We start from the raw sequence: 15,000 nt of genomic DNA, 5'->3' as shown, positions 1-15,000 counted from the left end.
AAAACCGCCGTTAGGTATCGATGTGAAGCACTTTATACTACTGAAATGATTCCCTTTACAAATATAAGCCAAGAGTCAAGTTCTGTGACGTCACAACACAGGATATCAAAGATAAGACTCCAGCTGCATCCTGCCCAGCGCCCATCCCAAACTTCACCTCAACAACAAACATCGTCAAGTGTTGTTATCTAATGACAACAGAATAATACTAATTAAACATTGAACTTAAATGAGGATATTCACAATTAGACAAGGTTGTATGATGCTCAAGAATCTGAAATGCCAAAGATTCCACCTTATATTTAGATGATCGGCAAAAAAATCGATTTTATCTTTAGCCAAACGTTGTGATTGTGTCATATTTGTCTCAATGTCTTTCAATTTTGATGAAGATTGGGAAGGAGCTTGAGGTGATCATTGAAAGGTTTTGTTTGCATTTAATCCATGATTTGTCGAAAGCAGGACAAAGGCCTCAGACATGTTAGTCCACTACCGTCTGTGTATGGTCTTTCTACACCAGTTTATATCTGCTGATTTTTATTCATGGATTATTCGTTTACCTCATCATCATCCATGATTAGTCGAATGCAGGAAAAAGGCCTCAGACATGTTAATCCACTTCCGTCTGTGTATGGTGTTTCTATGCCAGTTTATATCTGCTGATTTTAATTCATGGATTATTATTCGTTTTCCTCTTCACCATCCATGATTTGTCGAATGCAGGACAAAGGCCTCAGACATGTTAGTCCACTTCCGTCTGTGTATGGTCTTTTGATGCCAGTTCATATCTGCGAATTCTCATTCATGGATTATTATTCCTTTTCCTCATCATCATCTATGATTAGTCAAATGCAGGACAAAGGCCTCAGACATGTTAGTCCACTTCCGTCTTTCTATGGTCTTTTGATGCTAGTTCATATCTGCAAATTCTCATTCATGGATTATTATTCGTTTTCCTCATCATCATCCATGATCATTTGAATGCAGGACAAAGGCCTCAGACATGTTAGTCCACTTCCGTCTGTGTATGGTCTTTTGATGCCAGTTAATATCTGCTAATTTTCATTCAGGAATTATTATTCATTTCCTCATCATCATTCATGATTACTCTAATGCAGGACAAAGGCCTCAGACATGTTAGTTCACTTGCGTCTGTGTATGGTCTTTGGATGCCAGTTCATATCTGTTCCACTATATTATCTTGAAGATTATTCTCTTTAGATCTGGAAAGCTGGAATTCACTTAGCATTGATTGCCTGTCTTTTAATGGCTCTTTATCCATATGGCTGCCACACCCAAACATAGGCACTTCTGTACCACTATTCCAATACAAAGGGTTCTTCTCCAAGAGACACAGCATACTAGAAGAGGTCAGACCTGTTTTTTCTGCATTTGTTCACCTGACAAAGAAACAGTACAGGTGAATCTTTGTCAAGGAATAATGCATACTAGAACAAGTGTGACTTCTACCCTCTGCTGATTGCTTCTTGTATATTATTCCCTTTAGGTCTGGAAAGGCGTAATCCTCTTGGCATTGATTGCCTGTCTTATAATGGCTCTTAATCCAAGGGGCTGACACACCCAATGAAAGGCACATCTGTTCCAATATTCCAGTACAACAGGTTCTTTTCCTAGGGACACAGCACACTAGAAGACATCAGACTTGGGACACAGCATAATAGAAGACATCAGACTTGGGACACAGCATACTAGAAGAGATCAGACTTGTTTCTTCTGCATTTGTTCACCTGCCAAAGAAACAGTACAAGTGAATCTTTGTCAAGGAATAATGCATACTAGAACAAGTGTGACTTCTTCCCTCTGCTGATTGCTTCTTGTAGATTATTCCCTTTAGGTCTGGAAAGCCGTAATCCTCTTGGCATTGATTCCCTGTCTCTTAATGGGTCTTAATCCAGATGGCTGTCACACCCAAGCAAAGGCACATCTGTTCCACTATTCCAGTACAAAGGTTTCTTCTCCAAGGGACACAGCATACTAGAAGAGGTCAGACCTGTTTTTTCTGCATTTGTTCACCTGACTAAGAAACTGCAGGTGAATCTTTGTCAAGGAATAATGCATACTAGAACAAGTGTGACTTCTTCCCTCTGCTGATTGCTTCTTGTAGATTATTCCCTTTAGGTCTGGAAAGGCGTAATCCTCTTGGCATTGACTCCCTGTCTCTTAATGGGTCTTAATCCAGATGGCTGTTACACCCAAGCAAAGGCACATCTGTTCCACTATTCCAGTACAAAGGTTTCTTCTCCAAGGGACGCAGCATACTAGAAGAGGTCAGACCTGTTTTTTCTGCATTTGTTCACCTGACAAAGAAACAGTACAGGTGAATCTTTGTCAAGGAATACTGCATACGAGAACAAGTGTGACTTATTCCCTCTTCAGAATCCATCTTCCGGAATATTCCATTTAGATCTGGAAAGCCGGAATCCACTTAGTATTGATTGCCTGTGTCTTAATGGCTCTAAATTCAGATGGGTGCCACACCCAAACAAAGGCACTTTTGTTCCACTATTCCAGTTCAAAGGGTTCTTCTCCAAGGGACACAGCATACTAGACATCTTATTCCTTGACATCTTTGTCAAGGAATAATGCTTGCTAGAACAGGTGTGACTTCTTCCCTCTTCTGAATCCATCTTGCAGATTATTTCCTTTAGATCTGGAAAGCTGGAATTCACTTAGCATTGATTGCCTTTCTTATAATGGCACTTAATTAAAAGGGGCTGACAAACCCCAACAAAGGCACATCTGTTCCACTATTCGAGTACAAAGGGTTTTTCTCCTTGGGACACAGCATACCACAAGAGGCCAGACTAGTTTCTTCTGCATTTGTTCACCTGATAGAGAAACAGTACAGGTGAATCTTTGTCAAGGAATAATGCATACTAGAACAAGTGGGACTCCTTCCCTCTTTTGAATCCATCTTGCAGATTATTCCCTTTAGATCTGGAGAGCAGGAATTGACTTAGCATTGATCGCCTGTCTTTTAATGGCTCTTAATCCAGATGGCTGACACATCCAAACAAAGGCACTTCTGTTCCACTATTCCAGTACAAAGGGTTTTTCTCCAATGGACACAGCATACTAGAAGACATCAGACTTGTTTCTTCTGAATTTGTTCAACTGACAAAGAAACAATAAGATTGAATCTTTGTCAAGGAATAATGCATACGAGAACAAGTGTGACTTCTTCCCTCTTCTGAATCCATCTTGCAGATTATTCCATTTAGATTGGGAAAGCTGCAATCCTCTTGGCATTGATTGCCTGTCTTTTAATGGCTCTTATGCATACGAGAGCAAGTGTGACTTCTTCCCTCTTCTGAATCCATCTTGCAGATTATTTCGTTCAGATCTGAAAAGCCGGAATCCAGTTGGCATTGATTGCCTGTCTATTAATGACTCTTAATCCATATGGGTCCCACACCCAATCAAAGGCACCTCTGTTCCAGTATTACAGTACAGAGGGTTCTTTTCCAAAGGACACATCATACCAGAAGATATCAGACTTGTTTCTTCTGGATTTGTTCACCTGACAAAGAAACAGTACAAGTGAATCTTTGTCAAGGAATACTGCATACGAGAACAAGTGTGACTTCTTCCCTCTTCCGAATCCATCTTCCGGAATATTCCATTTAGATCTGGAAAGCCGGAATCTTCTTGGCATTGATTGCCTGTCTTATATTGGCTCTTAATTAAAATGGCTGACACACCCAAGCAAAGGCACATATGTTCCACTATTCCAGTACAAAGGATTCTTCTCATAGGGACACAGCATACTAGAAGAGGTCAGACTTGTTTCTTCTGCATTTGTTCACCCTAACAAAGAAAACAGTACAAGTGAATCTTTTTCAAGGAATAATGTCTACTAGAACAAGTGTGACTTCCTCCCTTTTATGGATCACCTAGCAGATTATTCAATTTAGAACTTGAAAGCCGGAATACACTTGGCATTGATTGCCTGTTTTTGAATGGGTCTTAATCCAGATGGCATCCACACCCAAGCAAAGGCACTTCTGCTTCACTATGAAAGTACAAAATTATTTTTCTCCAAGGGACACAGCATACTAGAAGAGGTCAGACCTGTTTTTTTTTGCATTTGTTCACCTGACAAAAAAACAGTACAAGTGAATCTTTGTCAAGGAACAATGTATACGAGAAAAAGTGTGACTTATTCCCTTTTCTGAATCCATCATGCAGATTATTCCCTTAAGATTTGAAAAGCCAGTATTCACTTAGCATTGATTGCCTGTCTTTTAAAGGCTCTTAATCCATATGGTTTGCCACACTCAAACAAATCCACTTCTGTTCCACTAATCCAATACAAAGGGTTCTTCTCTAAGGGACACAGCATACTAGAAGAGATCAGACCTATTTTTTCTGCATTTGTTCACCTGACAAAGAAACAGTACAGGTGAATCTTTGTCAAAGAATAATGCATACAAGAACAAGTGTGACTTCTTCCCTCTGCTGATTGCTTCTTGTAGATTATTCCCTTTAGGTCTGGAAAGCCGTAATCCTCTTGGCATTGATTCCCTGTCTCTTAATGGGTCTTAATCCAGATGGCTGTCACGCCCAAGCAAAGGCACATCTGTTCCACTATTCCAGTACAAAGGTTTCTTCTCCAAGGGACACAGCATACTAGAAGAGGTCAGACCTGTTTTTTCTGCATCTGTTCACCTGACAAAGAAACAGTACAGGTGAATCTTTGTCAAGGAATAATGCATACTAGAACAAGTGTGACTTCTTCCCTCTGCTGATTGCTTGTAGATTATTCCCTTTAGGTCTGGAAAGGCGTAATCCTCTTGGCATTGATTCCCTGGGTCTTAATGGGTCTTAATCCAGATGGTTGCCACACACAAACAAATCCACTTTTGTTCCACTATTCCAGTACAAAGGGTTCTTCTCCAAGGGACACAGCATACTAGAAGAGGTCAGACCTGTTTTTTCTGCATTTGTTCACCTGACAAAGAAACAGTACAGGTGAATCTTTGTCAAGGAATAATGCATACAAGAACAAGTGTGACTTCTTCCCTCTGCTTATTGCTTCTTGTAGATTATTCCCTTTAGGTCTGGAAAGGCGTAATCCTCCTGGCATTGATTCCCTGTCTCTTAATGGGTCTTAATCCAGATGGCTGTCACACCCAAACAAAGGCACATCTCTTCCACTATTCCAGTACAAAGGTTTCTTCTCCAAGGGACACAGCATACTAGAAGAGGTCTGACCTGTTTTTTCTGCCTTTGTTCACCTGACAAAGAAACGGTACAGGTGAATCTTTGTCAAGGAATAATGCATACTAAAACAAGTGTGACTTCTTCCCTCTGCTTATTGCTTCTTGTAGATTATTCCCTTTAGGTCTGGAGAGGCGTAATCCTCTTGGCATTGATTCCCTGTCTCTTAATGGGTCTTAATCCAGATGGCTGTCACACCCAAGCAAAGGCACATCTGTTCCACTATTCCAGTACAAAGGGTTCTTCTCCAAGGGACACAGCATACTAGAAGAGGTCAGACCTGTTTTTTCTGCATTTGTTCACCTGACAAAGAAACAGTACAGGTGAATCTTTGTCAAGGAATAATGCATACTAGAACAAGTGTGACTTCTTCTCTCTGTTGATTGCTTCTTGTAGATTATTCCTTTAAGGTCTGGAAAGGCGTAATCCTCTTGGCATTGATTCCCTGTCTCTTAATGGGTCTTAATCCAGATGGCTGTCACACCCAAGCAAAGGCACATCTGTTCCACTATTCCAGTACAAAGGGTTCTTCTCCAAGGGACACAGCATACTAGAAGAGGTCAGACCTGTTTTTTCTGCATTTGTTCACCTGACAAAGAAACAGTACAGGTGAATCTTTGTCAAGGAATAATGCATACAAGAACAAGTGTGACTTCTTCTCTCTGCTGATTGCTTCTTGTAGATTATTCCCTTTAGGTCTGGAAAGGCGTAATCCTCTTGGCATTGATTCCCTGTGTCTTAATGGGTCTTAATCCAGATGGCTGTCACACCTAAGCAAAGGCACATCTGTTCCACTATTCCAGTACAAAGGGTTCTTCTCCAAGGGACACAGCATACTAGAAGAGGTCAGACCTGTTTTTTCTGCATTTGTTCACCTGACAAAGAAACAGTACAGGTGAATCTTTGTCAAGGAATAATGCATACTAGAACAAAACAAGTGTGACTTCTCCCTCTGCTTATTGCTTCTTGTAGATTATTCCCTTTAGGTCTGGAAAGGCGTAATCCTTTTGGCATTGATTCCCTGTCTCTTAATGGGTCTTAATCCAGATGACTGGTACACCCAAGCAAAGGCACATCTGTTCCACTATTCCAGTACAAAGGGTTCTTCTCCAAGGGACACAGCATACTAGAAGAGGTCAGACCTGTTTTTTCTGCATTTGTTCACCTGACAAAGAAACAGTACAGGTGAATTTTTGTCAAGTAATAATGCATACTAGAACAAGTGTGACTTCTTCCCTCTTCTGAATCCATCTTCCAGATTATTCCCTTTAGTTCTCAAAGGTTGGAAACCACTCGGTATCGATTCTCTGTCTTTCAATATCTCTCACATAAAAACCTATTTCTTTACAAAAGTAAATTGAAACTATCTTCTCCAAATTTCAACCGAAACGTTAAAAATATTAATCACTTTTTTTTTCTTTTTTTCTATTATGTTCATAACACTAAACACTCACTACGACTTTCACTACTCTAAACACTTATTCTTTCGATACACAGGATGTTTTTATCGCCCGTATTATATCAACACCCTTATAGATAAAGAATGGTGTAATATCTTTATGCAGAAGGGTGATAACTCCAAACTTGAGAAGTATATCCTCAATATTGTTTGACAATTATTTGTCAACCAATGATAGGGGCGCACTGTGTTAGGGCCGTAGTATTCTCTCACTGTCTGCCATAGCTGTAGAGGAGACACATTTCGTATAAGGGTTTCTGCACAGGATCGTATACCCCAGGTTCGTGGTCATAGGTTCTATATATGGGCGCTAAATATATTTCATCATTCAGTTTTTTATCAAGCCCTTCTAAGTAACGCTTCTTGGTGCCCCTGTCAAAGACCAAACGCATATGCGACACATTTAAACGTTGAAGGGCTGAAATATGTAATTTTGGATCCTTGAGATATTTGCTTTGTAGGAAGACTCTACAGTCTCCTGGTACCGCGTCAGTCTCCTCCCCCGATTAGCCCCTGCAAGAAGGATTCCGCTCGGGTGGTTGCTGCTGCCAATAGCGGTTTATTAAATAAAGGTCCTTAAATCCATATGTTTCCAAAAACAGATGTGCTCCTATTAGACAAAGTTTCGGTATATTAAAGATATTATTCCCCGCTCCCTGATGCTTACGAATAGTGGCGTTCCAACACATGTAACCTGGAATTCACCATATTGATCTCATGACAAATGTGCCCATATATAATATTAAATGACTTAATACAGAATTGTCAGAACAATTTATCAAGAAATTGAATATTTGCTTACCTTGCACCAGCTGTACGCTCTTCTCCTCCTCCTCCTCCTCTTCCTTTTCTTCCTCCTCCTCCTCTTCCTCCTCTTCCCTTTCTTCTTCCTCCTCCTCCTCCTCCTCCTCTTCCTTTTCTTCCTCCTCCTCTTCCTCCTTCTCTTCCTTTTCTCTCCTCCATCCTCCTCCTCCTCCTCCTCCCTCCTCCTTCCTTTTCTTTCTTCCTCCTCCTCCTCCTCCTCCTCTTCCTTTTCTTCCTCCTCCTCTTCCTCCTTCTCTTCCTTTTCTTCCTCCTCCTCCTCCTCCACCTCCTCCTCCTCCTCTTCCTTTTCTTCTTCCTCCTCCTCCTCCTCCTCCTCTTCCTTTTCTTCCTCCTCCTCTTCCTCCTTCTCTTCCTTTTCTTCCTCCTCCTCCTCCTCCTCCTCCACCTCCTCCTCCTCCTCCTCCTCTTCCTTTTCTTCTTCCTCCTCCTCCACCTCCTCCTCTTCCTTTTCTTCCTCTCCTCTTCCTCCTTCTCTTCCTTTTCTTCCTCCTCCTCCTCCTCCTCCTCCTCCTCCTCCTCTTCCTTTCTTCTTCCTCCTCCTCCTCCTCCTCCTCTTCCTTTTCTTCCTCCTCCTCTTCCTCCTTCTCTTCCTTTTCTTCCTCCTCCTCCTCCTCCTCCTCCTCCTCCTCCTCTTCCTTTTCTTCTTCCTCCTCCTCCTCCTCCTCCTCTTCCTTTTCTTCCTCCTCCTCTTCCTCCTTCTCTTCCTTTTCTTCCTCCCTCCTCCTCCTCCTCCTCCTCCTCCTCCTCCTCCTCCTCCTCTTCCTTTTCTTCTTCCTCCTCCTCCTCCTCCTCCTCTTCCTTTTCTTCCTCCTCCTCTTCCTCCTTCTCTCCTTTTCTTCCTCCTCCTCCTCCTCCTCCTCCTCCTCCACCTCTTCCTTTTCTTCTTCCTCCTCCTCCTCCTCCTCCTCTTCCTTTTCTTCCTCCTCCTCTTCCTCCTTCTCTTCCTTTTCTTCCTCCTCCTCCTCCTCCTCCTCCTCTTCCTTTTCTTCCTCCTCCTCCTCCCCTCCTTCTCTTCCTTTTCTTCCTCCTCCTCCTCCTCCTCCTCCTCTTCTTTTCTTCCTCCTCCTCCTCCTCCTCCTCTCTTCCTTTTCTTCCTCCTCCTCCTCCTCCTCCTCCTCTTCCTTTTCTTCCTCCTCCTCCTCTTCCTCCTCTTCCTTTCTTCCTCCTCCTCCTCCTCCTCCTCCTCTTCCTTTTCTTCCTCCTCCTCTTCCTCCTTCTCTCCTTTTCTTCCTCCTCCTCCTCCTCCTCCTCCTCCTCTTCCTTTTCTTCCTCCTCCTCCCTCCTCCTCCTTCTCTTCCTTTTCTTCCTCCTCCTCCTCCTCCTCCTTCTCCTCTTCCTTTTCTTCCTCCTCCTCCTCCTCCTCCTCCTCTTCCTTTTCTTCCTCCTCCTCCTCCTCCTCCTCTCCTCTTCCTTTTCTTCCTCCTCCTCCTCTTCCTCCTCTTCCTTTTCTTCCTCCTCCTCCTCCTCCTCCTCCTCTTCCTTTTCTTCCTCCTCCTCCTCCTCCTTCTCCTCCACCTTCTTCTCCTCCACCTCCACCTTCTCCTTCTCCTCCTCATCCTCTTCTACCTTCTCCTCCTCCTCCTTCTTTTTTCCTTCTCCTCCTCCTCCTTCTCCTCCACTTTCTTCTCCTCCTCCTCCTTCTCTTCCTTTTCTTCCTCCTCCTCCTCCTCCTCCTCCTCTTCCTTCTCTTCCTCCTCCTCCTCCTCCTCCTCCTCTTCCTTTTCTTTCTCCTCCTCCTCCTCCTCCTCCTCTTCCTTTTCTTCCTCCTCCTCCTCCTCCTTCTCTTCCTTTTCTTCCTCCTCCTCCTCCTCCTCCTCCTCCTCCTTCTCTTCCTTTTCTTTTCTCCTCCTCCTCCTCCTCCTCCTCTTCCTTTTCTTCCTCCTCCCCTCCTCCTTCTCCTCCACCTTCTTCTCCTCCTCCTCCACCTTCTCCTTCTCCTCCTCATCCTCTTCTACCTTCTCCTCCTCCTCCTTCTCTTTTACCTTCTCCTCCTCCTCCTTCTCCTCCACTTTCTTCTCCTCCTCCTCCTTCTCCTTCTCCTTCTCCTCCACTTCTATCTTCTCCTCCTCCCTCCTCCACCTTCTCCTTCTCATCATCTTCTACCTTCTCCTCCTCCTCCTCTTCTAAGCCCCTCCTCCTTCTCCTCCAGCTTCTTCTCCTCCTCTTCTACCTCCTCCTCCTTCTCCTCCTCTTCTACCTCCTCCTCCTTCTCCTCCTCCACCTTCTTCTCCTCTTCCTCCTTCTCCTCCACCTTCTCCTCCTCCACCTTCTCCTCCTCCACCTTCTTCTCCTCCTCCACCTTCTTCTCCTCCTCACCCTTCTTCTCCTCCTTTTCTGTTGAATTTACCTGAAGTGTCTGATAATTCATTATCTCATAAGTCAGTTGATTCTCAAGGGATTCAACCTTCATTTCATTTTCAAACAACTTCTGTTTAATATAAATATTTTCTATCGTTAGCGCGTCTAACTTATCTTGAAATTTATTATTGCAGTGAAAGAATTGCTCTCTCAATGTAGCATTTTCGTCCTTTGCTTCTTTAAGAAAACCCAATAGTTCTTCTTGTAACCGATTATATTCCTCAAAATATTTCTTTTCCTTGAGAAGCGCATCAGCTTCTAGATGTTGAACTTTCCTTTGAAGGTAATCCTCCCGATTAGCTGCGGATTTTCTTCTTTTTTCGTAATTTTCTATCGCCTTCTGATATTCCTCTAATTTTTGGTTTTTCTGTTCGGTTGTCTCTCCGTTTTGCCGCGGCGGAGGTTCAAAATTTAATGTCGTCTTCTTCCATTGCTTTTTCAAGCCCCCGCTCCTCGTCGTTTGTTTCGCTTTTCCTCTTAAATAAGACTTTCTTCAATAAAAAGCTTCCTAAAATACCGGCTAACATAACCCCCACCCTCCTGGAACAATGAGTTCCATCCTGCACTCCCATTTTAAAATTAGAGAGGAAGGGGGCCGATTAATGGAACGGAGTTCAAATCCATCCTAAGACTTTCCATATGCTTTACACATCTCTGAAGATCTTTAATTGTCTTCAAATGAGGTCTCCTATAACTGGTACTGAGAACACCAGTCGTTGGAAAACTTTTTCCCATACCCCGCACTCAGATTGGTCTGGCCGCGCGGGAAGTAGGCCTAACCAAGATACAGCACGGAAGGCAAATGAGGATTGAATATCCTCATTTGTCTCTCGAGTCGTATAAACATCATACTTACGTTCCAAATGCTGTTCTTGAAGACCATTAAAAAGTGCTGTAATGGCACCATTAATAACACCATTAACAACACCATTGATAACACCATTAACAACACCATTAGTAACACCATTAGTAACACCACCAACAACACCATTGATAACACTATAAACAACACCATTAATAACACTGTTCCACATTGTTCAAAAAATACAGATGGCTCTCCCTCGATGTACTGAAGCTATATTTAAAGAAAAATAGCAGTAATCGTCTGAAGACGAACTTAGTCCTGGAGACAAATCTAACTGGCTGTGGAGCCCTTAAGACGAGAGAGAGAGAGAGAGAGAGAGAGAGAGAGAGAGAGAGAGAGAGAGAGAGAGAGAGAGAGGCAACAAATTACTCAAAGATCTTTGTGGAAGATGAGAAATCTCCCAGTTGTCTTCAACGGAAAAGATCCCCGTTTTTTTATGAAGCCCTTAAGACTCAACAGAGAGAGAGAGAGAGAGAGAGAGAGAGAGAGAGAGAGAGAGAGAGAGAGAGAGAGAGAGAGAGAGAGAGTAATTCCTCGAAGACAGTTCTGGGAGGATGAGAAATCTTCAGTTTTCTTCAGCGGAAAATATTCGTTTTTTACGACGCCCTTAAGACTCGAGAGAGAGAGAGAGAGAGAGAGAGAGAGAGAGAGAGAGAGAGAGAGAGAGAGAGAGAGAGCGACTAATTCCTCGAAGACTGTCTTGGAAGGATGAAAAATCTTCAGTTGTCTTCAACGGAAAATATTCGATTTTTTACAACGCCCCTAGGACTCAAGAGAGAGAGAGAGAGAGAGAGAGATGAGAGAGAGAGAGAGAAGAGAGAGAGAGAGAGTACTTCCTCGAAGACATTAGAAAGGATGGGAAATCTTCAGTTGCCTTCAACGGAAAAGATCCCTTTTTTACGCTGAAACGATTTTTTCTTATTGCAGGATTTCCCTTTTTACTTTGTTTATTTTTGACGAGATTTTGCAGAAAAGGCGAAAATTTATAAAGCGCTCCTTTTTCCTTGAAGCCGAAGTTTTCAAGAATATGAAGAATGGGAATCGAACGATTCTTGAAAAAAAAGATAAATCGTATTTTGGCGGTAAAAAGTCGATAAGAGTTAACTGAAAAGAACGAAAGCAATCAGAAGATTCCGAGTTCTTCCAGATTCCCTGAAGGAGCTCTGGGTCTTCAGAGGATCTGCAGGCGAAGGCGAGATTCTTTGAAGACGAAGATCAAGACTCTTCAGAAGGAAGAAAAACCATTAAAGAATCACTTCTGAACTTCGCGGAGGAATGAATAACTCTTTGATCTTCAAGATTCCGGATGTCTATAATAAATAGACAATGTCATATATATATATATATATATATATATATATATATATATATATATATATATATATATATATATATACTATATATATATATATTCATGTATTCATTTAAAGTTTTCATTGAAGGCAATTGCCTTGGCGGCATCAATGGGTTTCTTACGGATATCCTCGGATTGTTTACGCTTCTTAAGATTCTCCGGCGTAAGTCTTTGGTTGAAGAAACTGTTCCCTTTCTTCCTTTATTCTATCTACAACACTTTTCCACTATCCCCTCATTTCCCGTTCATTATCACGATTCTCTCGTCATTCCCACTTTTCTTTCACCGTCCCCCCCCCCCCTTCCTCTCAATTCTCACCTTTGTCTAATTTTTACCATTTCATTTTAATAATACAATAATAGCATAGGAATTAAATAACTATGAATAAAGTTTAGGGCAGGTAAAAGTACTGAGCGTAAGCTGGGTTAGTGAATCTCAGAGAGATTAGCCTAGGACCTAGGCCTTCGGGATATCTTGAACTTGACCTAGGGAAAAAATGCGTAGTCATGCCTTCAAATACGGTACACACACACACACACATATTTATATATATATATATATATATATATATATATATTATATATATGAATTCATATATATATATATATATATATATATATAGATATATATATATATATATATATATATATATATATATCTATATATATATATGAATTCATATATATATATATATATATATATATTATATATATATATATATATATATATATATATATGAATTCATATATATATATATATATATATTATATATATATATATATATGAATTCATATATATATATATATATATATATTATATATATATATATATGAATTCATATATATATATATATATATATATAAATATATATATATATATATAAATATATATATATATATATATATATATATATATGTATGGATGCACATATATACATATATATACTGTATATATATATATATATATATATATATATATATATATATATATATATATATACACATATATATACATATTTATATATATATATATATATATATATATATATATATACATATATATGTATGCATATAATATATATATATATGTATATATATATATATATATATATATATATATATATATATATATATATATATATGTTTGCATATATATGCATATATATATAAATATGTATATAAATATATATATATATATATATATATATATATGTATATATGTATATAAAAATGTATATGCGTAAAAATCACAGGAAAACGTGATGCTCAGATGCAGAAGAACCACAGGGAAAATGAAAATACGAAATATACGATCAAGTCCTGACTAGTTTCGTGATACTTCTTCAGACGACTGATTTATTGAGAGAGGTTTCTTTACATTTTATAGGGAAAGCAAACGTACGAACATACATAAAGAGGCTTAGAGAACAATGACACTCCCTTACCAGTTAACTGGGCTGAGGTCAGGTGTTAACTGGGCGGAGATCCAACCTCATTGGACACCTGGAAAAAAAGGGTCATTTCTGGTGGCGGGTAAATTCTTGTTTTTGACTTTCAGTACAGTTTATTTATATGAATAACGGTAGCCTTATCTATATAAATACATAACCAAAACTATTTGTATATGTAAATGTGTATATGTGTATGTGTGTATATGCATGTATATATATGTATATGTATGTGTGTATATATATGTGTATATGTATATATATGTGTATATATATGTATATATAAGTATATGTATATATATGTGTATATATATGTATATATAAGTGTATGTATGCATGTTAATCATGTGTAAAAAAGAATTTATATGTAAGTCTATGTATGTGTCTGTATATGTATACCAGTATGTGTACACGTATGTATATGGGTATGTATATATTATGCATGCTTGTGTATGGATGCCCGTCTGTGTATACGTATGTATATGTCTTTTTTATATATTTACATATAGATGTGTTTTACATATACAAATAGTTTTGGTTATGTATTTATATAGATAAGGCTACCGTTATTCATATAAATAAACTGTACTGAAAGTCAAAAACAAGAATTTACCCGCCACCAGAAATGACCCTTTTTTCCAGGTGTCCAATGAGGTTGGATCTCCGCCCAGTTAACACCTGACCTCAGCCCAGTTAACTGGTAAGGGAGTGTCATTGTTCTCTAAGCCTCTTTATGTATGTTCGTACGTTTACTTTCCCTATAAAATGTAAAGAAACCTCTCTCAATAAATCAGTCGTCTGAAGAAGTATCACGAAACTAGTCAGGACTTGATCGTATATTTCGTATTTTCATTTTCCCTGTGGTTGTTCTGCATAAATGTATATATGTATACCTAAATACCTTTATATTTATATATATATATATATATATATATATATATATATATATATATATATATATATATATATCAACAACTGTTGTGGTACCCTGGTGTAAAATCATTCCTATATTTCGACCCACTTTCGTCTCCTTTCTTTGTGTTTTTGAAAGTAGAGAGATAAGACTTTTTTTTTAACTTCGAGCCACTAAATAATTATATATGAGGTATTTTTTCAAAAGTTCACAACAATGATTTTCGAAGTGCCCTCTTTCCAGGTTAATGAGCAACTGACTTAACTATAGTCACTTGCAAAACCTCAATATTTCTACGAAGGGAGATTTCTCTCGTCCGGTGAATTTGCTTTCTCTTTAGGGAGGAAAGAAGCAATTTTTTTTTCTTTTTTATTTCCTTTTCTCTGCATTCATCATTTTTCCTCGCTTCTCCTCTGACCTATTGCCTCTTAATTTTTTATACTTTTTGCAATCATCTTTCTTCACTCCTCTTCAGACTTAGGATATGGCCTCTTCGTTGTTTATACATTTTGCAATTAATTCTCCCTTTCGGTTTGAT

The 15,000-nt window shown here is 39.6% G+C and overlaps 2 protein-coding genes across 2 annotated transcripts in view; one reads left to right on the top strand and one right to left on the bottom strand.

Annotated features, from left to right (window-relative positions):
* Window positions 1–25, bottom strand: part of LOC137638857 (uncharacterized) — a 57,081-nt gene extending 57,056 nt beyond the window's left edge. Inside the window, exon 1 of the mRNA XM_068371269.1 lies at window positions 1–25. This exon is cut by the window's left edge and continues 226 nt beyond it. The gene's annotated coding sequence lies outside the window, so the exon portion shown is untranslated.
* Window positions 1–15,000, top strand: part of LOC137637358 (uncharacterized) — a 205,885-nt gene that overhangs the window by 119,746 nt on the left and 71,139 nt on the right. The gene's annotated exons all lie outside the window — the stretch shown is intronic.

This window comes from Palaemon carinicauda, chromosome 3 (assembly GCF_036898095.1).
Source record: "Palaemon carinicauda isolate YSFRI2023 chromosome 3, ASM3689809v2, whole genome shotgun sequence".
Classification (NCBI taxonomy): domain Eukaryota; kingdom Metazoa; phylum Arthropoda; class Malacostraca; order Decapoda; family Palaemonidae; genus Palaemon; species Palaemon carinicauda.
The sequence above is the reverse complement of the archived record's forward strand: the minus strand, read 5'-3'. Positions and strand labels throughout refer to the sequence as shown.